The sequence below is a fragment of the Gossypium arboreum genome, chromosome 1 (assembly GCF_025698485.1).
Source record: "Gossypium arboreum isolate Shixiya-1 chromosome 1, ASM2569848v2, whole genome shotgun sequence".
In the NCBI taxonomy this organism is placed as follows: Eukaryota; Viridiplantae; Streptophyta; class Magnoliopsida; order Malvales; family Malvaceae; genus Gossypium; species Gossypium arboreum.
The window spans coordinates 77,961,510-77,985,602 of record NC_069070.1 but is presented as its reverse complement, the minus strand read 5'-3'; the positions used below and the strand labels follow the sequence as shown (position 1 = coordinate 77,985,602).

Below are 24,093 nucleotides of genomic sequence, written 5' to 3'. Positions count from 1 at the left end.
TAACCCAACATGTTGGAAACATGTTTTCCTTTGCCCATCACATCCATCTTGGCCGGCCACTATAGAATAATTTGGGCAATTTTGACATGCAAGTCCACCTTTGTGTCAACATGCACAAATAAGCCATTACAAATTAGCCTATCATTTTTTTACCATGTTTCACCTTGATTCCTATTTAATAATTTCTCATACATTTGGTAAAATTAGAGAATGAAACTTCCACATATTCATGCACACACATAGTAAGCATAAAATATAACAATTAATTATTTTTATGCCTCGGTTTTGTGGTCCCGAAACCACATTCCGACTAGGGTCGTTTTAGGGCTGTCACAAAACATATATTCTGTTTGCCATTAAATAAGGTCGAAAATTTTCACAAGCAAACACTATCGCCATCATTTGTTTTTTGGTTTTAGTGTAATTGCATTGTGCTAGATTGAGTTTTTTTCTTGCACAATGAATAGCCTCAGATATATTATTCCTCTTTTGTCCCAAAACCGTGCCTACTGCATAGCTGCTAGCATCACACATAATAATAAAAGGTTCTGAACAATTTGGAGTAATGATTATTGGTGTAGATTGGAAACACAAAAAATTACGCATTTATATATACGATTTTTAACTTTAAATCATACAGTTTCGATAAAATTCTTGCCGAAAAATAATTAATTTTTATAAAATAATTAAAGTGCACTTAAAATATGAACATGTCGAATTTTAGTTAATTTTATAATTATTTTTGATGAATTTTGGTTATTTTCGACAAATTTGCACAAAGGGCGAAAAATGTCTCGGCAGACACTGCTAGAAGCACAAAACAGAGAAGCAATTTGAAGTACCGAGGTGAACTAAATTTTAGCCTAACACGGTCCAAAATTATATGTATTAATTCATAATATAATTAAATTTAATTTATATCCAATTTAATTTGGGTTAATAAATTATTATTAATTAATTATGAAAAAGTGGTACAGTTGAACCAAACAAAGTGAACCAAACCGTCCAAGAAATGGACAGCCCAAAACCGTCCCAAGAGCTGATCTAAATCAGCTTATTAGCTTATTATTTAAGCTCGCAAAAAGGCCCTTTAAGACTTGTTCAAGTTGCATTCAAACCCCTCCACAATTGGTGGCTTTGTAGATTTTCCCCCAAGCCAAATTTAGCAAGGTTGAAACCATCAACCTTGCCACATGTGTGGCCGGCCAAGGGATGGCTCTTTAGCTACTACTTTTATCTAATTTAGCAGCCCTCTTAAGCTATAAAAACCCCCTGGCTAATCATTCAACACACCTTAATTCATTCACATCTTTTCTCTCTTCTCTCAACTTTCTCTCTTCTTTGCCATTCTAAATTCTCTTGCTCTCTTGCTGATTTCTCCCCTTAGAAAAGGGGTGTTCATCAGCCATTTTGGAGCAAAATTGAAGTGTTCATAGCAGCTTTGATTGACGAGGACAATAGAGAATGAAGAATGGAGCCAGGTAGTCAAGCCACGAAAAACACCGAATTTTATTCTTGTTCCCTATCTCTTTAATTTTTGTTGTTGTTATGATGAACATATCTATGAATATTTATGTTGTTGGGATGGTTAATTTAATCAATTTAGCTTGAATTTAATTCATGTTAGGTTGATTGCGTTTCGTCTTCTTAAATTGTTAAAATTGTGTTTATGTTGTTATAGACCTAGGTAAGATGCTTGATTAAGTAAAATAATGACTAAGTTATTCTTGCATTACAATTGTTAGGTAACTAATGAATTAATTATTTAAATGGATCGAAATTGTAATTAATGGACACAGTACTTAATCAATGCATGTTTAATCATCTACGGTAGCTGAGGGTTAAATTAGCAACGGTATTTGACGATACAATTGCCTTGCATAACTTGTAAGATTATTGTGATTAAACTGTTTCAAGGTAAGGATACTTTGTTACCTCACAAAGTCTTTTATGTACTTTTTAAATCGAATTAATTGTTTGAATTGACATAGGGATATGTTTAAGAGATTATTTCAATTTAATAAGTATGTATGTGCTATAACATATTTGCCTATTAAGATTTGTTTAATCGATTGAATTGACATAGAGATATGTCCAAGAGATGAATGGATTTTGGTATGTGAATGTGTTCATAAGTTAGCAAATTACTGAGTTGCTGTGAATTTATTCGTAACAATATAAACATGAGTTTAATAATTCTAAGTTAACAAATGTAATTAATCTAACACAATTATGTCATCTTGATTAAAATCATATTTTGAAATCGTGCATTTGAGACTTATTTATTTAGTTTACTTAGTTTAAAATCTTAGTTTTTAATCACCCTCTTCAAACAAAATATTTTTCTTCACCAAAGTGTTCTAAATAGCATTTATAAATAATTCTTTTCACAGTCCCTGTGGGTACAATAACTCGACATTTACTTGTCACTTTATTACGTGTTGCGATTGTGTACACTTGCACATTTTCGTTATTCCAAGTTTTTGGCGTCGTTACCGGGGACTGTTTTAAAAAGTCATTATTTGTGAATTTGTTAGTTTTGCATTTTGGTTTAATTTTCTATTTAAATTTGAACTTAATTAATTTTTTTGTGATTATTTCAAGTGTTTATGAGTATTGACCGAATCATTGCTTTACACCTTGTAGACCCTAAGATTGAACGAACTTTCCAATAGCCAAGATTACAAGCAAATCAGAGAAGGACCAAAGAGATGAACTTCAAAAATCTAAATCAAAGAAATGGAGCAAACCCTGCTCAAAATCCTATCCTTATTGCTGATGATAGGGATAGAGCTTTAAGACAGTATGCTATGCCAGTGTTTAATGATCTTAATCCGGGTATTAAGAGCCACGAAATCGAGGCAGAACAGTTCGAGCTGAAGCCAGTCATGTTCCAGATGCTTCAGATAGTGGGCCAAAATGACTACTAAAGATCCTCACCTACACTTAAGACTACTTATGGAGGTAAGCGATTCTTTCAAGTTATCCAGAGTACCTGAAGATGCATTACAATTGAAGTTGTTCCCATATTCACAAAGGGACAGAGCTCGAGCATGGTTGAACTCCTTGCCACCAAATTCAATTTCCACATGGCAAGAGTTAGCAGAAATATTCCTTATGAAGTATTTCCCGCCTAGCAAGAATGCTAAGTTGAGGAACGAGATCACTGCTTTCCAACAAATGGATGATGAGTCCTTGTATGAGGCATGGGAAAGGTACAAAGAATTATTACGAAAGTGCCCTCATCATGGAATCCTACATTGCAAGTCTTATAATGAGGCTTATGAAATCATTGAGAGGATTGCCAGCAACAAATACCAATGGCCAACTAATCGAGCAGTGTCAGGAAGACGAGTTGCTGGAATACATGAAGTAGATGCTCTTACTTCACTAGCATCTCAGGTACCATCAATATCCTCAATGTTAAAAAATCTTACTACTAATAGGCCTAATAGTTTTGCAGCACAGCCACTAAATCAATTTGAAAGTATAGCCTGTGTTTATTGTGGGGAAGGACATTGTTTCGAAGAATATCCATCGAACCCAGAATCCGTATATTACATAGGTAACCAGAACCAAAATCGAGGAAGGTAAGGACTGCAATCCAGTTTCTATAAACCATCATGGCGAAACCACTCAAATTTTTCCTAGAGTAACCAAGGGGCTGGAACTAGTAACACTTACGCCCAACCTAGATCGACCCAACAACCTAGTTTTCCCCAACAAGTTCAGAAACCATCCCAAGCTAAACTGTCCAATGGCTTAGAAAATTTGTTAAAGGCATACATGGTGAAGAATGATGTCTTAATTCAAAGCCAAGCAGCTACATTAAAAAATTTAGAAAACTAAATGGGCTAGCTTGCAACTGAACTTAGGAACCGACCACAAGGTGCTTTACTTAGTGATACGAAGAATCTAAGGAATCTAGGGAAGGAGCATTTTAAAGCATTGACATTGAGGAGTAGAAAGACATTAGAGCCCAACATCGTCAAATTTCAAAAGGATCCACCTGATGCTTAAGACTCAGAGGAAGATCAACCGAGTGTTGAAATTCCAGATTCACCAGAACCCGAGTCCGCAAAATCTGATCAACTAACAACTTCGTTAAATGCAGAATTACCGCAGAAGATGAATAACAGTTCCAATAAAGAAACCTTCACCACCTTACCCTCAAAGACTTCAGAAGCAGAAGCAGAAAATTCAATTCAAGAAGTTCCTAAATGTACTCAAGCAACTTCATATCAACAACCCGTTGGTTGAAGCACTTGAACAAATGCCAAATTACGTCAAATTCATGAAGGATATCTTGTCTAAAAAATGAAGGCTTGGAGAATTTGAGACATAGCCCTAACAAAGGAATGCAGCACATATCTTTAAGATAAATTACCCCCAAAGTTGAAGGATCCTGGATGTTTTACAATACCTTGTAACATTGGAGCAACATATTGTGGTAAGGCACTATGTGACTTAGGTGAGAGTATCAATTTGATGCCCATGTCAATATTTAGGAATTTAGGGATAGGTGAAGTTAGACCTACTACGGTTACACTTCAATTAGCATATCAATCCTTAGCACATCCAAAAGGAAAAATCGAGAATGTATTGGTACGTGTAGACAAATTTATCTTTCCTGCTGACTTTATGATTCTAGACCTTGAAGCAGACAAAGAGGTGCCAATCATCCTAAGAAGACCATTCTTAGCAACCGGAAGGACCCCTATTGATGTGCAGAAGGGTGAGTGATAAACCGTAATTTATACATATTTTTACCCCATGTTTAACGCATTTTATGGATGATTTTCCATTAGAATTTGTGAATTCGATGCTCTTAATGCTTTAATTTCATGTTTTACACTTAGGAGAGAATAGGAGAGCGAAAGGAACGAGAAACGGGATAAAAATGGAGAAAATGGGCCAAAGTACGAAATCAACATGGGCTAGCCCTCCTCACACGGGCAGCCCACACGGCCGTGTCAATTTGGCAGGCTCGAGCACGGTATGAAGTAATTGCACACGGGCGTGTCACATAGGCGTGTCCCTGCAGAGCCCAAGTTGAGTCCAATTCGGAAAAAGCTAATTTTGAGAGCTTGTAGGCATTCCAAAGCCTATAAATACACCCTAGAGAAGGAAGAAAAGGGGGACGGAGAGGAGGAGAGTAAGGAATTACTCCAAGGAAGCCGATTGATCCATTTCAGAAGCCGGATTCATCATCAAGACTGAAGATCTCTCCTCAATTTCCCTTCAGGAGTTTTGGGTTTTCTTTATGTTTTGTATTCTTTATCATTCTGAGATGTTTTCTTATTTAGTTATGAACTAAATCCCTTAAATACCTAAGGGGAATGAAACCTAAGATGAATCTTGTTATTATTTTCTGAATTGTATGATAAATATTTGACTTGTTCTTAATTATGTGTTCTTAATTCTTGTTTTGATATCACAGGATACCGATTCAAGAGAAGCTCCTATTCAGAGGAGGAATAGACCCTGTTTAAGAGTACATTTGTCATAATTAAGCGGAGTTGATTGCGCGCCTAGACATAAGGTGACAAGATTTTTCCAGATTAGGGTGAAACCTAATAGGGGGATCCATAGATCGAGTTAATGCAACCCTAGAGTGTTAATTAGAGAAAATTCTCGGTTATTCAATCTAGGGATTAGACGTTATTAGTCTTGAATAGGGACTGTAACACCCCGTACCCGAGTCCGTTACCGGAATCGAACACAAGGTGCACACAGACTTAACTATTTTCACAGTCCATTTAGAAATTTCCAGACAAGCTGGTTACTGCATCACTGTCGCCTTAAAAATCATATCTTGAGTTTCTGAGCTCGAAAATTTGTTTTGTAATTTTTCCCTGAAACTAAACTTATATGTCCATCTACAAATTTTTTTCTAGAATTTTTGGTCGAGCCAATTGGTACAGTTTATTAGTTAAAGTCTCCCCTATCCCAGGGTTCGACTACACTGACCTTTGTGTGTTACGAATTGAATATCTCCTTGTACAGGGCTTTAATACTGATTCCGTTTGTTTCTATAGAAACTATACTCAGAGAGGAATCTATACATATATGGTATGACTCCTAATTATCTCTGGTTAATTTACAATGAATTTCCAAAGTCGGAACAGGGGATCCAGAAACCGTTCTGGCCCTGTTTCACAAGAACTTTAATATCTCTTAACATGTAACTCCTATGACCGTTTCGTTTCTTCCACATGAAAGTAGACTCAGAAAGGTTCATTTACATAATTTATTCACTATTTAATACCATTCCTACTATTTTTAGTGATTTTTCACATCCACATCACTGCTGCAGTCAGCATCTGTCTTTAAGGTAGGCTTTACCTATTTCATGATTTCCATGATTCAATTGCCCCTTTTTGCATACATAGCACAAAGTGTGATCATGATTAACCATTCCAATGGCTAATCGTTTGAAAACAATTCCATATCTCATAATGATCGACATACAAACGATTATAGTACTATACTAAAAACGATATAAGCCATTTTCGCATGGCTATCCAAGTTTACACAAACCGAAAGGTACATGACCTTCAACAAAAGGGTAGTCCTATACATGCCATTTCAAAGTTCAACCAAAATTATACCAAAATGGAGGCTTTGATAGTGTGGATGACTTGACTTCAATGATCCCGAATCCGATAGCTAACGAGCAAAATCTATAAAACAGAAACAGAGAAAACGGAGTAAGCAATTTATGCTTAGTAAGTTTGAGCAAGAAATTCCAGCACAACAAAAGCATAGCATTCATAAAGCTAACGGATAATTTCATATGCACAAATTCTCAATATCATACTCATTTCACATTCCAACCGCTATGTTCATACATAAGGGATCACCTTAGTCAAATACCGGAAACTCATTACTCGACTGAGCGAATATTATTCGAAGGGAATCAACTAATTCAAGCTCATATGAACATACCTCATTGTTGGAATTTTTCAAGCGTATTAACTGAAATTTTACAGCAAGATCACTTATTCTCGAATCACGTACCTTCGGAATTTAACCGGATATAATGACTCGCTCAAATGCCTTCGGACGAAGCTTGGTTATAGCGACTTCATACGAATGCCTTCGGACTTAACCCGGTTTAGTAACTTGCACAATGCCTTCGGCTTAGCCCGATTTATTAACTCGCATACGAATGCCTTCGGATCCTAGTCCGGATATAGTCACTTAGCACAAAGCCTTCGGGACTTAGCCCGACATCATTCAATAACCGAGCACAATTATCAATAAATTATGACACATTCAGATTTCATTTTCAATAGCAAAACTCAAACACAAGGCACTTTTTACACTTGCAATTTCGGCTCAATAGCCACACACAAAGAGCATGACTTTAATTTGCTTTAAACATGATCTAATCAATTCAGAATTTAAGCTCTATTACTCAAGAACTTACCTCGGACGTGGTCGAACGATTTCGACGGCTATTCGACGACTTTTTCCTTCCCCTTATCGGATTTAGCTCCCCTTTGCTCTTGAGCTTAATTTAACAAATAAATTGGTTTTATCATTTGAGCATTGAAAGAGGAATTCAAGATACTTAGCCAATATATATACTCATTAGGCATCAAAGTCGCATATGTACGAAATCATGAATCGAACTCAACACATTAGTTAATATTCCTCTTAGCCGAATTTTCTAAGCCAAGAATAGGCATCAATATGCTTGCCTCTAACCGAATGCATGCACACCAATTTCCCTTCATGTGGCGAATATGCATGTCCATGTTGAGGCCAATTATACACTTAATACCACACAAAACAGCATACATTTTACTAACTAACGATTACATATCGTAGCTCAATACACATCTCTCATTTACTTCATAACCAAACATCATCACAAGCAAATATACACTTGAAATAGTATATATGTCATACCAATACATCGTGTGCAAACATATATACATATATATATGCTAGAGCCGAATCTCAAGTTGATTGTAACTAAACATGAACAAAATTTCAATACACAAATCTTACTTTCCATGCAATGAGCATAAATCACACTTATGGATGTACCATGGCGAATACATCACAACACCATAATTTTGGTCATGATTAAACAAAGAACTTAGTATCTCATTCAAAATGCTAAAAGAAAATCTAAGAGTCCTCAATCCCCATCACATGTATCATTATCAAGCTTGATATTTAGCATGCAATGGCATTAACACCACATTTACTTTGGCCGAATTTCATTCCCATGACATAGCAAAGATTTGAACCATGGGCTACCAAGAACATCAAGCTAGCAACTAAAAACATGCATAAATCTCATGGCACAACCTCAAACATACCTTAATCTTGATGCAAGTATAGCCAACCTCTTCCTAATCCTCTTCCAAAACAAACATGAAGCAAAATTCCTTCCTTCCTCTAGTATTTTCGGTCAAGAGAGAATGAAAAGATGGATGAACAATTTTTTTTCTTTTCTCTTCCACAATGCACGGCAATGGGGGGGGTTTCACTCACACACACATTTTTTTTCTTTCTTTATTACCCATACTTATTTGTTTATTGTTTCTCCCTAATGCACCAACAAAACATGTTTCATGACATGTTTAGCCCATGATTCCTTGTCATGGCCGGCCACTACAACTTGGGGGGGGAATTTGACATGCAAGTCCTCCCCTTTGACTACATGCACTATTAGGTCCTTATAGATTAGCCTTTCACTTTTCAAAAGTGTCACACAAGTCCTACTAACTGAATTCACATGCAATCGGCTAAATCGGAACTTGAAATTTTCACACATTCATAATTACATATCCTAGACAAGAAATATTACATTCAAACATTTCGGTGACTCGGTTTAGCGGTCCCGAAATCACTTCCCGACTAGGGTCAATTTTGGGCTATCACAGGGATAATAACATAATTTAGGGATCTCTATGGAACAAGTTAAATGAATAAATCGTCCGATTCGAAGCCAGAATAACAAGTACAGTCTATGTGACAGCCCTAAATTGGCCCTAGTCGGAAAGTGGTTCCGGGACCACAAGACTGAGTCATAAAAATAATTAACCATTATATTTTATGCTTATTATATGTATATAGGCATGTGTGAAAATTTCATGTTTGAATTTTGTTAATTGTAAGTGAATTTTGCTAAATAGGACTTGTGTGAGAAAATTTAGAAATGTGCTAGGCAAATGTTAAAGTGGCCTATTGATGCATGCTAGAAAATGTTGTCCTTGCATGTCAAAATACCCAAAACTTGGGATGGTGGCGGCCATGCTATGGGTAAAAGGTATTATAAACATGTTATGTTAGTGTTTCATGGGAGGAATGATAAAATAAAGAGCATGGTAATAAAATAATGAAAAGGAAAATGATGAAGAAAAAAAAAGAAAAAGTTCTCATGTTGTTCAACTTGGTAGAATAGAAGAAAGAAAAGAAGGGAAAGAGTTTGGAGAAAATCGGCTATGGTGGTTCACTAGACTAAGGTATGTTGATGTTGTTCCATGAGATTCATGCATATTTTTAGTTGTTAGCTTGAGTTCTACCTAGCCCATGGTTTAAATCTTTGCTATGAGATGGAGATGATATTCGGCCATGGGTGTTGTCTTCTTGATTGGTGTTTGATGTTGTGGTGATGAGGCATGAAGATGAGTTAAGTTTCGGCTAAGGTGGACTTGTGTTGATGTTATTTGCATGTTAAGTGTGAAGCTTTGTAATGATACATGTGATGGTGATTAATGACTCTTGGATTTTCTTTTTAGCATTTTTGAGTTAGACATTAAGTTCTTTGTTTAACCCATGACCAAAATTGAAATGGTATGGTGTCTTGATGCATTCGGCCATGGTAGAAAGTAGATGAGAATTGGTAGTAAGGTGAAGAGCAAATGTTAGTATTTGATTACTAGTATATATATGTGTATTAGCCGAGTTTTGAACTTGAAACAAAATGGTATGTAGTCAATACAAGTAACCATATTTGTAGGAAGTATTAAGCATATAATCGGCCTCAACATAGACATGCATATTCGGCCACATGAGGTAGATTGGTGTTGCATGTATTCGGTTAGAGGCAAGCATATTGATGCTTTTATCTTGGCTTAGATAATCGGCTAAAAGAGAGTGTGGGCTAACATTGATTCATGATTTCATATATATGTGACTCTAATGTCTAATGTATATATGGGTTAAGTACCTTGAGTTTCTCTTTTTGATGTTCAAATGATTAAATCAATTTATTTGTTAAATTAAGCTCAAGAGCAAAGGGGAACTAAATCCGATAAAGGGAAGGAAAAAGTGATCGAATAGCTGTCGAAATCGTTCGACAACATCCGAGGTAAGTTTTCGAGTAATGAAACTTAGTTTACAATTTGATTAAGTCATGACGTATAATCATAACAAATATACGGTGATATAATGATTCTACTTGAATTATGTGACACCCCTAATGTGACCCTAGTCGGAAAGTGGTTTCGGGACCACAAAACCGAGTCACAAAAATAATTAGATGTTATATTCTGTGCTTATTGTATGTGGAATTTGTATGTGTGAATATTTCATGTTTGAATTTTGTTAATTGTGAGTGAATTTTATTAAATAGGACTTATGTGAAAGAATTTAGAAATGTGCTAGGCAAATGTAAGTGGCCTATTTATGCATGTTGCAAAATAATTGTACTTGCATGTCAAATTCCCCACTCTAGAGGAAGTGGCTGCCATGATGGTATGGGATACAAAAAACATGCATTTTGTGTTAATATTATAATGACTACATGGTTTTATAATAGGAAATAAGTATTAGAAAAAAAAAAAAAGCCATACATTCCCACCTTGTTCTTGCCGAATGTTGGAGAAAGAAAGAAGAAATATGCTTTGAGAATTTCAGCAAGATAGCAAGCTAAAAATCCAAGGTATGTGCATTGGGTCATAGAGAAAATTGAATCAAAAATTGGTTGATCTTTGTCCTCCATTGTCGTAGCCTAAAGGGAGGGAGAGGAAAGTTTGGTTGCTTTGATTTTTGGCTTAGAAGATGGCTAGAATAAGGTATGTATTTAATGATTCTTGAAAATCTATGCATGTTTGAGATGATTAGTTCAAACTCTACTCATCCCATAGATGTGTTTTGGTTTTGGTTTGATAATGATGTTAGTGATGGTGAGTTTCGGTCATGCATTAACTGAAATTGTAAGTATGATTTATGGTATAATTTGTGTGATGGAATGGTCTTGAGAGTTGGCTTGATTAAATGGGTAAAATGCTAAGTGTTTTAAAGATGATGTAATGGTTATTTGGTTTATGTGAAGTAAATATAGATGATGGTTATAAGCTGTTTTATGATTTGATAATGGTGATTAAATCTTGTAGTTAAGTGTTTAGATATATATATATATATTAATAATGAATTTAGTTGTACTTGCTATGTGAGAAATGTGCAATGCTATAGGTATTTGATTATTAGATATGGTTATTTTAAGTTGATTTGTGATGGTATGATTGCATTGATGAAGTGGTGGGAAGAATTAGCTATTATGCTTGATACTAATGCCGAAAATGAGAATGTTGTACTTGAAAATGTAGGTGAACATGACAAGTGTATTCGCTTAGGGCCTAGAGGATATGAAAAATTGGTATTTATTTTTGATTGTGTGTGTATGACCATGGATAATTGGCTGCACAAATATTATGAATACACAATGTATGATAAGTTTATTAAGTTACAAAACATTATACATGATCGGCTAATGTAAATTATTTGAGTAAAGTATATCTTGATGGTACATTTCGGCTAGTATAAAATGTATATGGATGTCGTATGACTATGTTTAATTTGGGAAGTAAATTGTTTGATCTAGCTCAAGAGCCTAGAGGATCAAAGTTGGATAAGGGAAAGAAAGAGGTGATCGAATAGCCGTCGTAATTGTTCTAAGAACGTCCGAGGTAAGTTTTAAGTGATCAAACGTTGAGTAAATTCAATCAAAATAGGACATAATGAGTTGATTTAATAAAATATGATGTGGTCATGATATGTTTAAAACTCAAATGGTAAGTTCATAAGTGTTTGGACTTGGAAATTTAAGAGCAAATTGTAATAATTTGCTTAGGACAGCAGCAGTAACATGATTTTAGAAAATCACCATAAATTGTTGGTGTGGAATTATAGGCTGAATAAAGTATGTAATCAAAGCTTAATTAGTCTAGTTCCTTATAAAAGAGGCCGTGTGAGCAAAGAAATTTCCTATAAAGAGATATTTAAAGTTGTGCGGGACAGTGTCGGAATGACTCCGAAATTCCCTATTCTGTTTTTGGAAAATCATTATAATTTGTACAAAAATGGTTATGAGATAAGATTTATATGCTTAGACTCCTTAATGAGTCTAGTTTCAAATGGAACCAAATAGAACACATTATGAATTCCGTACAATGAAAAATTTGATTCGTAGTGAAGGGTGGTCAGATTAGTCAAATAGTGAAACAGGGAAAACTTTAAGAAAAATCTGGTATTGATTGGCCAAACCTAAAATTCTGAAAATTTTATGGGTGGAAGATACATGAGTCTACATTCGGGGAAAATTAACGGAAATTGATTTTGAGTTTTGTAGCTCCAGTTATAAACAACTTAGTGACTGTTGTTCAGGAAAACTGCTTGTAGTGAATATGTGATGTTGTTGTAAACTTGATGAAACTATTTGAGTTGCTTATAGGCTATTGCTGAAATTGATGTACAAGAAAAATATGAAATTTGTATGGGATATATATATGTGATAAGGCCTAATGGCTGATGTGATGAATGTGAAAGTGTGTATATATGTGATAAGGCCTAATGGCCGATGTGATGAATGTGAAAGTGTGTATATATGTGATAAGGCCTAATGGCCGATGTGATGAATGTGAAAGTGTATAAATGTGATAAGTCCCGAAGGGCATTTGTGTCAGTACTATATCCGGGTTAAAACCCCGCAGGCTTTATGCGAGAATCTTATCCTGATTAATGTCCGTAGGCTTCGTGCTCGTACTATATCCGAGCTTTAAAGACCCGACGGCTAAATGCTAGGATTCAAGTAAGACTTTGATATTGAGTATCTGCATTAACTTATCATCAAATAAGTATTATGTATTTAAGATGTTCAGGTACGTATCACTTACTCATCGGTGGAGTGATTTCGAGGTGAATTATCAGTATCAAAGAGGTAAGGATTATGATTTGTAAGCTTAAGTATGGATGTGATTATGAACAAGTGGAGAGGATTATTGAAAGATGATAATCGATGAAGCATGTGCTTTGGAAATATTTGACCATCTAGGTCATTATTATTCGAAAGTATATATGTGGCAGCCAAGTGTTGCGTTTAATGACATTATAGATCGAGATGAAGCTTTAGATTAACCGTCGAACAGTTGAAATGAATGACCAATGATAGTGATTGAGAACACTTTGTTTTGCTTAAAACTTACTAAGCATAAATTGCTTACTCCGCTTTCTTTGTTCTCTGCTTTATAGATTTTGCTCGTTAGCTATCGGATTCGGGATCATCGAAGTCAAGTCATCCACACTATCAAAGCCCCCATTTTGGTACAATTTTGGTTGAACTTTGAAATGGCATGTATAGGACTACCCTTTTGTTGTAGGTCATGTACCTTTCGGTTTTGTGTAAACTTGGATAGCCATGCGAAAATGGCTTATATACGTTTTTAGCATAGTACTATAATCGTTTGTATGTTGATCACTATGAGATATGGAATTGTTTTGAAACGATTAGCCATTGGAATGGTTAATCATGATCACACTTTGTGCTATGTATGCAAAAAAAGGGCCAATTGAACCATGGAAATCATGAAATAGGTAAAGCCTACCTTAAAGGCAGATGCTGACGGCAGCAGTGATGTGGATGTGAAAAATCACTAAAAATATTAGGAATGGTATTAAATAGTGAATAAATTATTTAAATGAACCTTGATGAATCTACTTTCATATGGAAGAAACGAAACGGTCATATGAGTTATATGTTAAGAGATATTAAAGTTCTCGTGAAGTAGGGCCAGAACGGTTTCTGGATCCCCTGTCTCGACTTTGGAAATTCATTGTAAATTAACCAGAGATGATTAGGAGTCATGCCATATATTTATAGATTTCTCTCTGAGTCTAGTTTCTATAGAAATAAACGGTATCAGTATTGAAGCCCTGTACAGGGAGATATCCAATTCGTAACGCACGAAGGTCAGTGTAGTCGATCCCTGCAACAGGGGAGACTTTAACTAATAAACTGTACTAATTGGCTAGACCAAAAATTCTAGAAAAGAATATGTTGATGGACTTATGAGTCTAGTTTCAGGGAAAAATTACGAAACTGATTTTCGAGTTTTAAAACTCAAGATATGATTTTTAAGGCGACAGTGATGCAGTAACCAGCTAGTCTGGAAAAATTTTTTTATGGACTGTGAAAACAATTAAGTTAAGTCTGTGTGCACCTTGTGTTCGACTCCGGTAACGGACTCGGGTACGGGGTGTTACAAATTATATGTTGAGTTAATTAGTCTATACGTATGATGGGTAGCCGTATGTGCATAGAGATCATGTCATAAAGCAAACCAAATCATGCTGTTTGTATGTGGCTATTGAGCCGAAAATGGGAATGCTTAATAATTGACTTGTGTTTGAATTCTAGTTATGAAAATGAAATAAAGATGTGTCATGATTTACTGATATGTGCATGAATATTCGGATGATAACCGGCTAAGTCCCAAGGCATTTGTGCTAGTGACTAATTCGTGCTAAGTCCCAAGGCATTTGTGCGAGTTACTAATTCCTGCTAAGTCCCAAGGCATTTGTGCGAGTTACTAATTCGGGCTAAGTCCCAAGGCATTTGTGCGAGTTACTATATCCGGCTAAGTCCCAAGGCATTTGTGCGAACTACTATATCCGGCTAAGTCCCAAGGCATTTGAGCGAGTGGCTATATCCGGTTAAAGCCGAAGGTACTTGGTTTGGGAATGAGCGATCTTGCTGTAATAATTTCAATTAATATGCTCGTAAAATCCCAATGATGAGGTATGTTTCAGATATGCATTGGATTAGTTGATTCCTTTTAAATAGTATTCGCCAATCGATTAATGAGCTTCCGCTTTTGGTTAAGTTGATCTCTTATGTATGAGTATAAGGGTTGGTAATGTGAAGTAGGTATGATTTTGAGAATGTGTGTATATGAAATTATCCGTTTAGTCATATGAATGCTATACTTCAATTGTGCGAATTTCATTGCTCAAAACTTACTAAGCATTAAATGCTTATTCCGTTTCTTTGATTCTTTGTTTTATAGATTTTGGTTCGTCACCATCGGACTCGAGATTGTCAAAGTCAAGTCGTCCACACTATCAAAGCCCTTTTGGTACTCTTTTAGTTGAACTCGCTAATGGCATGTATAGGACGCCCTTGTGTTATTAGTCAAGTACTTTGGCGTTGTATATATTTGGATAGCCATGCGAAAATGGCTTATATATTTTGAGCATAGTGTTATAATCATTTTGTATGTATATGGTTATTGAGAGGTGTGGATATGCTTGGCAATGATTGGCCATTGGAATGGTTAATCATGATCATATTTTGTACTATATATGCTAAAGGGCTAGTTGAATCATGGAAACTATGAAATAGGTAAAGTCTACCTTAAAGGCAGATGCTGACACCAGCAGTGATGTAAATTTGAAAAATCACTAAAAATAGTAGGAATGGAATTAAATAGTGAATAAATTATGTAATCGAACCTTGATGAATCTACTTTCATATGGAAGAAACGAAATGATCATATGAGTCGAATTTTAAGAGATATTTAAGTTTTCGTGGAACAGGGCCAGAGCAATTTCTGGATCCCCTGATCTGACTTTGGAAATTCACTATAAATTAACCAGAGATAATTAGAAGTCATGCCATATATGTATAGATTCCTTCTTGAGTATATTTTCGTTAGAAACAAACGGCATAAGTATTGAAGCCCTGTACAGGAAGATATCTAAGTCGTAATGCATGAAGGTCAGAGTAGTCGAACTCTGTAACAGGGGAGACTTTAACTAATAAACTGTACTAATTGGCTCGACCAAAAATTCTAGAAAAAAATTGTAGATGGACATATGAGTCTAGTTTCAGGAAAAATTTACGGAACTGGTTTTCGAGTTTTGGAACTCGAGATATGATTTTAAGGTGACAAGGACGCAAAGAGCCACTTTGTCGGAAATTTTAAATGAACTGTGTTTTACAATGAAATAAGTCCGTAAATACCTCGTGTTCGACTCGCAAAGATCTCTCCCTGCACGGGTGTTACAGTTTAGGTGGATTTTTCCTTAGGTATTGTCTTCATTCAATCGATTTTTCCAAAAGTAATTCCTCAATTCCATTTTCTGTGTGTTCTTAGTTTAGATAATTAGTTAGTTAAAACAAAAAAAAAACTCTTTATTCTTAGGCTAGATAATAAAAAGACAGTCATTACTAGTACTTTTAGTTCCTTTGGATCCGACAATCTGGTCTTGCTAAAACTATACTATTGTTCGATAGGTACACTTGCCTACATTGCGATAATAGTTAGTTCAAGAACGAGTAATTATAAATATTTAAAACCTATCACGAAACCTCGTGAACAGTAAGCTTACTATGCGTGTTCAGGATGATCAGGTAACATTTAGCATTTTTAAGTCTATGCGATTTCCTAACACAATTGATGATTTTTTGCAGTATCCGATTTAGAGGAGTTAATCATGGAAAAGAAACTCAACTATGTTGAGGACCCATTGAAATGAATTTTGACATCAGATCCTTCAAATGATGAAGAGAAGAATGAATACTTAACTTTTTTAGAAGCTAATCAAAGGGGATTTAATCCACAATCCCGCTTTGAATCTTTAGAGTTAGAGAAAAAGGATTATGCCCAACCAAAAGTGTCAATCGAGGAGCCACCAAAATTAGAACTAAAGGTACTTCCATCACATTTAAAATATGTTTATTTAGGTAACTCTTCTACTCTGTCTGTGATTATTTTAGCATAATTAACTACCGAGCAAGAAGAGAAACTCATCTTAGTGTTCAAACAATTCAAGAAGGCTATCGGATAGACCATAGCTGATATTCGTGGTATTAGTCCATCTGTATGCATGCACAAGATTATTCTGAAAGATGGTGAAAAAGGGATGAGTGATGGACAATGAAGACTAAACCCCATCATGCAGGACGTAGTCAAGAAAGAAATCATCAAGTGGTTAGATGCGGGTATTATTTACCCCATCTTAGATAGTTCATGGGTAAGTCCGGTCCAGTGCATCCCAAAGAAATGAGGTATCATGATCATTGAAAATGAAAATAACAAGTTGATACCGACTAGAACAATTACGGGATGGAAAATTTTCATCGATTACCGAAAACTGAACAAGGCGACTAGGAAAGATCACTTTCCTTTGCCCTTTTTTGACCAGATGCTGGATAGGCTCGCAGGGCGAGACTATTACTATTTTCTTGATGGATACTCAGGGTATAATCAGATTACAATAGCACTGGAAGATCAGCACAATACAACATTCACCGTACAGTACATTCGCATTTAGGCGCATGCCATTTTGTTTATGTAATGCACCTACTACATTTCAAAGATATATGATGTCTATTTTTACTGACATGGTTGAGAAATATTTGGAAGTCTTTATGGATGATTTTTCAGTATTTGGAGATACATATGATGATTGCCTAGCCAATCTAGCCAAGGTACTAAGGCAATACGAAGAAACAAACCTCGTACTCAACTGGGAAAAGTGTCATTTCATGGTACGAAAAGGTATTGTTTTAGGGCATTGGATAACAAGACATGGAATAGAGGTTGATAAAGCAAAGGTAGATGTTATTGAGAAACTTCCACCTCCAACATCTGTAAAGGGTGTTAGGAGCTTTTTGGGCCACACCGGTTTCTATCGAAGATTCATTAAGGACTTCTCCAAAATTGCTAACCCTTTATGTAAATTATTGAAGAAGGACATGACATTCAAATTTGATGAAGAGTGCTTAAGAGCTTTCAACCATTTGAAGAGTCGATTAGTTACGGTACCTATAATAGTCACACAAGACTACGATTTTCCATTTGAATTGATGTGTGACGCAAGTGACTTCGCGATCGGAGCTGTCATGGTCCAACAAAGGAACAAAGTTTTTCACCCTATCTATTACGCAAGTCTGACTCTAACAGGAGCTCCACTGAATTATATGGTAACAAAGAAAGAGTTACTTGCTATTGTGTTTGCTTTTGACAAGTTTCGATCTTATCTTGTAGGTATCAAGGTGACTGTCTATACGAACTATTTGGCGATTAAGTATTTGATTACCAAGAAAGACGCTAAGCCGAGACTGATTCGATGGGTACTTCCACTTCAAGAGTTTGATTTAGAAATTCAAGAACGAAAGGAAGTGGAAAATCAAGTAGTAGATCACTTGTTTAGATTGGAGCCACAAGAAAGGAATTCTCCACTTATATCCATTCAGGAAACATTTCCAGATGAACACATACTGAAGGTAAATCATACCCCTTGGTTTGCTGATATTGCTAACTTTTTAGCTTGTGGTTTGATGCCGATTGATAAGACGTATCATCAAAAAAAAAGTTTTTTCACGATGTAAAGTACTATTTTTGGGAAGAACCGTATTTGTTTAAAAAGTGTGCAGATCAAATGATCAGGAGATGCGTGGCAGAAGATGAAGTACATAAGATTCTATATCATTGTCACTCCGCTCTGAGTGGGGGACACTTCGGAGGTACACGTATTGTAGCCAAGGTATTGCAAGCCAGATTCTTTTGGCCAACACTATTCAAAGACTCATATGCTTACGTAAAGAGTTGTGATCGATGTCAAAGGGTCGAAAATATCACCAACAGAAATGAGATGCCTCGAACAAATATCATTAAGGTAGAATTGTTCGATGTTTGGGGTATTGACTTTCTCAGTCCTTTCCCTCCGTCTTTTGGTCACAAGTACATATTAATAGCAGTAGACTATGTGTCAAGTGGTTTGAGGCAGAGGCATATCTGACAAGCGATGCTAAGGTTGTGATGAAGTTTTTGCAAAAGCATGTGTTCACAAGGTTTAGAACCCCAAGAGCCATCATCAGTGATGAAGGGTCCCATTTTATGAACGAGTGGTTGAAATGGTTATTAGATAAATATGGACTGAAACACAAGGTTGCCATAGCTTACCATCTGCAGACGAATGGGCAAGCTGAACTGGCAAATAAGGAGATCAAAGGCATACTTGAGAAGGTAGTTTGCCTGAACTGATGAGATTGGTCCAAAAGACTGGATGGTGCTTTATAGGCTTACAGGACAGCATACAAGACACCTTTAGGGATGTCACCCTATAGGTTAGTCTTTGGGAAAGCTTGCCATCTACCCTTGGAGTTAGAACACAAAGCTTACTGGGCTCTCCGACAACTCAACATGGATCTTAAGCTTGCTAAAGAGAAACGGATGCTGCAGCTCAACGAGTTAGAAGAATTCTAAATGTTCTCATAAGAAAATGCCAAATTGCTCAATGAGAAACTTAAAAAATGGCATGACAAGCACATTCGAGCTCGTGAATTTGAAGCAGTTCAGCAAGTTTTGTTATTTAATTCCAGATTAAAGTTCTTTCCAGGTAAGTTAAAATCACGTTGGTCCGGTCCATTTACGATTCATCGAGTCTATCCGTATGGAGTTGTTGAACTTCAAGGTAAGGGAGGTGATTTTCGAGTTAATGCTCAACGCTTGAAACATTACTAGGGAGATAAAATTGAACAGAATCAAATCTCGTTCATTTTATCATATATTTAATTTTTCTTGTTCTTCTTTTTGAATAAATGATTTAAGGTATATTTTCGGGATTAGTATGTTTAAATAAATTCTGTCTAGGAGATTGGAACTTAAGCGAGACCACTTGTGACCCCTTCAATCTTTCCTGGAATTGATTTTGACATAATTTTCCGAGAAATTATCCCCTAAATGGCAAATTAAATTTTTAAATTTTCAAATAAAAGGGTCGATTTTGATCCAATTTTTAAAATGACAACTCAATTTCACATTTTTATTAAGTTTAGGGACTTAATTGAACTATTTTTAAAATTTGGTTGCTCTTTTTGTAAATATTAAAAACTAGATGCCTCATTTTGTAAATATTTCATAAAGACTTCTAGAATAAATGTTTTTAGTTTAAAGAAGATGATAATTATTAATATATAATTATATCCATTATAATATATATTAATTATTATCAACTTTATATAGATTTAGGATTAGTTTTAATTTAATCATATTTTATTTGATAAGTTTTTATCTTAATAAATTAATAGAAAATAATAATTTTTATAAATTTTATCTACTTTAAGTAGAATTAGAATTTAGAATTTTAATTATTAAATTATATTAAGAATTCTACTCTAGTTCCTACTTCTTTCACTATAAATTCCACCCATCTATTGTAATTTTTTTTTAATTCATACACCATTCCCTCCAAAAACACCAAAACTCTTAAGTGCCGAAACCTCTTAGCAATTCCCTATCCACAACATCACCCAGCTGATCGGTCAAAAGATGTCAGATGCCCACCTCACAGACGCTTTGTTCCATTGCGCGCTACATTGCCCGCCTAGTCCTGCTCAGCACTGAGCTGCTCCTTGGCGCGTCTGCTGCTCCGGTCCTACCTGTCCAGGCCGTGTCACGCACTAGTGCCCAGCTTCTGCACGTGCCCATACCAAGCCTGCTCAACGATCCGCATGCTGCTCACGTTCCCTGCTGCGTGTTGTTGCTTTGCACACCTAAACGGCACACCACCCTTTCACCCATCCTTAGCCAAAATCCCCTATCCTCTTTTAATTTGCCATCTTTTGATTCAAGATTGTTTTTCTTAAGAGCTCTTAATTTTTACAAAAAAAAGGTGGTAAGACCAATTTTTCTCATAAATTTGAATTTTATTTAATTGTTTAATTTTCAATTTATTAAATTATTAATAATTTTTTTATTAATTAAAATTTTAAGAAAATAATTTTTCCCATCTTATGGTCAGGTTAATCATGTCTCGTAAGAGAACTCGTGCATCCGCCCAAATTAACGAATCACAAAACAAGTTCCACTGTGAAGAAGCCAAAGCAAGATACGAGAGTATCTTCAAGAATCAACAGATGCATCCAAAGAAAGGCTTCACCTTGAAAGAAAGCAACTATATTGATTTTATGGTGCGTATTCGTCAGGTCGCTGAAACTCTCAATTGGGAGTTGTTTTTTGTGAAAAGAGACCTAGTGTCGATGACGAGTTACTGCGCGAGTTCTATGCGAATTTAACCTCAAGCAAGTTGACGAATGTTCCAGTTCGCAGAATCAAGGTACCAATAACTTCCAACGCTATTAATGAGTTCTTTCAATTGCCTAATTTCGAAAATGACAAATATTCTTCCTTGATGAGCAATATAGAGCTTGAAAATTTGCAAGAAATTCTTCAGGAACTTACAGTTCTGGGTTCTAAATGGACTGTGTCAAAGCAAGGAATCCACACTTGTTGAAGAGAATATTTGACACCAATCGTAAAGGTATGGTTCTATTTCATCCGTTTCAGCCTTTTTCCTAGCTCACATGGGACTACAATTTCATTAGAGCGAATGATCTTATTATACTCGATTTTAACTGGGATGAACATTGATGTAGGAAAAATCATTCTGAGGGAGATGCGGATTTGTGTCGTTATACGTTCTTGCCTAGCTTACTTTCCTTTTATGATAACAATTTTGTGCTTGAAAGCTAAAATTCTTGCAAACGTAAAGAAGAAAGGCTATAGCCAGGGTACAATCATATATTAGGACCTCTACCGAATAGTTGGAGCATCTGTTCTACAGCAACAAGTTCAAGAAAGTGAGGACCCCGAAGAAAAAGAAGAAGATCTCATAATGCAATCAGCTAAAGTCCCAGATAAGGCGGAACCAATGGAACCAGAAGCTAAACTTGATGTTGAAACTTCAATGTTCAGAGCTCAATCACCTCACCCAGATCTTCGAGATGAGCTGTCAAAGTTAATGGACATAATGCAACATATGCAATGGCAGCAACAAGCTTATTGGAGATATTAAAAAATAAGGGATGATTCCATGAGAAGCACTTTTACAAAAATATACAATGACCCATTTATTTTTATGCCTGTGTTTCCAGATTTAATATTTGAACCATAGAGTCTACTATCGAAGAAGGAGTGAAGCAATTCATGTGAAGGAAATAATGATGGAGCAAAAGATGAGTCAAATTCGGAAGGATCTGCAAATAAATAAAAGGGGGGATCTTGACTTTATTTTATTTCTGTTCTTAAGTCATTTTAGGATTAAGCTTAATTAGAAATTTTTATTTTTGCATAATAAAGCAAGAGATGGAAATCATGAATAAAAATGAACAAGTCACAAAGTATAAAGTGTGGCAATAGGTATATACATGTCTAGGATTGGATCTTGAGAGAGCTTGGTACTTAAGCAGTCAATTTGACTCACCTCCTCTTTTCTAGAATCCTACCTGGTGTGTAGTATCTATTCACTTTTAACAATGAGGATCTTGTTCATATTAAGTAGGGGGAACAAAAAATTGAAATTATTTCCACTCGGATAAATTTTTCTTTTAATTATGATTAGGATATACTTTGTTCAATAAATTTGAAATTTTGTTAAGTATGCTAAACTTCAATATAAATAAAGTTCGAATATTTCAATAATTATTATGTTAGCTTAATAATGAAATAAATTTATTTTTAATAAAGCATGCAAATCGTACCATAAAACTTTTAGTTCTTTAGGAAAGTTAGACGTGCATGAAAGTTTAAGTCTTTAGAATTAACTTAGTAGTTTCTTGAGGCGAAATCCTAGGAAGCATAAAATGTTGAAGATGATTTAGGCAACTTTTGTTTGGACCGTTTGAGCCTTTCAAGCCAACCATGATGAAATTTTTATCCTTTGAAACCCAACTTTGAGACTATATGGCCTAATTTTATTTGAACCCTTGCAAATGTAGCCATCACTTCTCTCTTAACTATCTTAAAATTGTCCCAAACACTAGACTCAGTACTATTCAAAGTATTCTTTGAAATTAAGTTTGGGGGAGTTGAAAAAAAGTATCAAATGCTCTAAAATTGTAGTACATTCAGTAAAATGCTCGTGTGAAAAAAAGGAGAGCATGAGTTCTTAAAATAAGATGTACAAAAGAGCATGTGAAAGCAAAGAAAGTTGATGTATTGAAGGTAATTATTTCGAAGGTCCAATACAAGCTAAGTCTAGGGTTTTTAGCCTAAAATTATCTATCTTCTACCTAACCCTAAGCCTAGCCACGTTACAACCTTGTTAAATACCTATTGATTTAAGTTCGATGTTACCTACATTAGTGGAGAGAAATTGCTACATTCAACATATGAAGGCATAAGTTAAACTTAATGATTGCAGCTTAATCTTGAATAGGGGAATAAAATTAAATTGGAAAGGTTTAACATGACTTTATTAGGAAGCATTTAGTCTAATTTTTGGCTATCATAAGAATGATTGAGATTAATTTGAACGATATGTATACTTAAGTAAGCATAACTATCAAATTTCTTATTTTTTAGCATAAGCATATTAAATTCAAATTTTGGGAAAATGTTGTCCTGAAGGAATTTTTCAAAGATGTTTTCAAGAAATTATTTTTAAATTAATGCATTACTCGAGACGAGCAATGAATTAAGTTTGGGGTGTGGAAACACGAAAATTTATGCATTTATATATACCCTTTTTAACTTAAAATCATATCGTTTTGATAAAATTCTTGTCGAAAAATAATTAATTTTTATAAAATAATTAAAGGGTACTTAAACTATGAACATGTTAAATTTTAGTTAATTTTATAAAAAAATTTTGAATTTTGATTATTTTCGACAGATTTGCACAAAGGGCAAAAAATGGCTTGGCAGACATTGCTAGAAGCACAAAACCGAAAAGCAATTTGAAGCACTGAGGTGAACTAAATTTCAGCCTAATTCAGTCCAAAATTATATGTATTAATTCATAATATAATTAAATTAAATTTATATCCAATTTAATTTGGGCTAA

General features: G+C 35.1%; 1 non-coding gene across 1 annotated transcript; it reads right to left on the bottom strand.

Moving 5' to 3' along the window:
* Window positions 1-3,147: 3,147 nt before the first annotated feature.
* Window positions 3,148-3,254, bottom strand: LOC128282073 (small nucleolar RNA R71). The gene has a single exon (XR_008272358.1). It is a non-coding gene; the product is annotated as a small nucleolar RNA R71 (small nucleolar RNA).
* Between the last annotated feature and the right edge of the window lie 20,839 nt (window positions 3,255-24,093).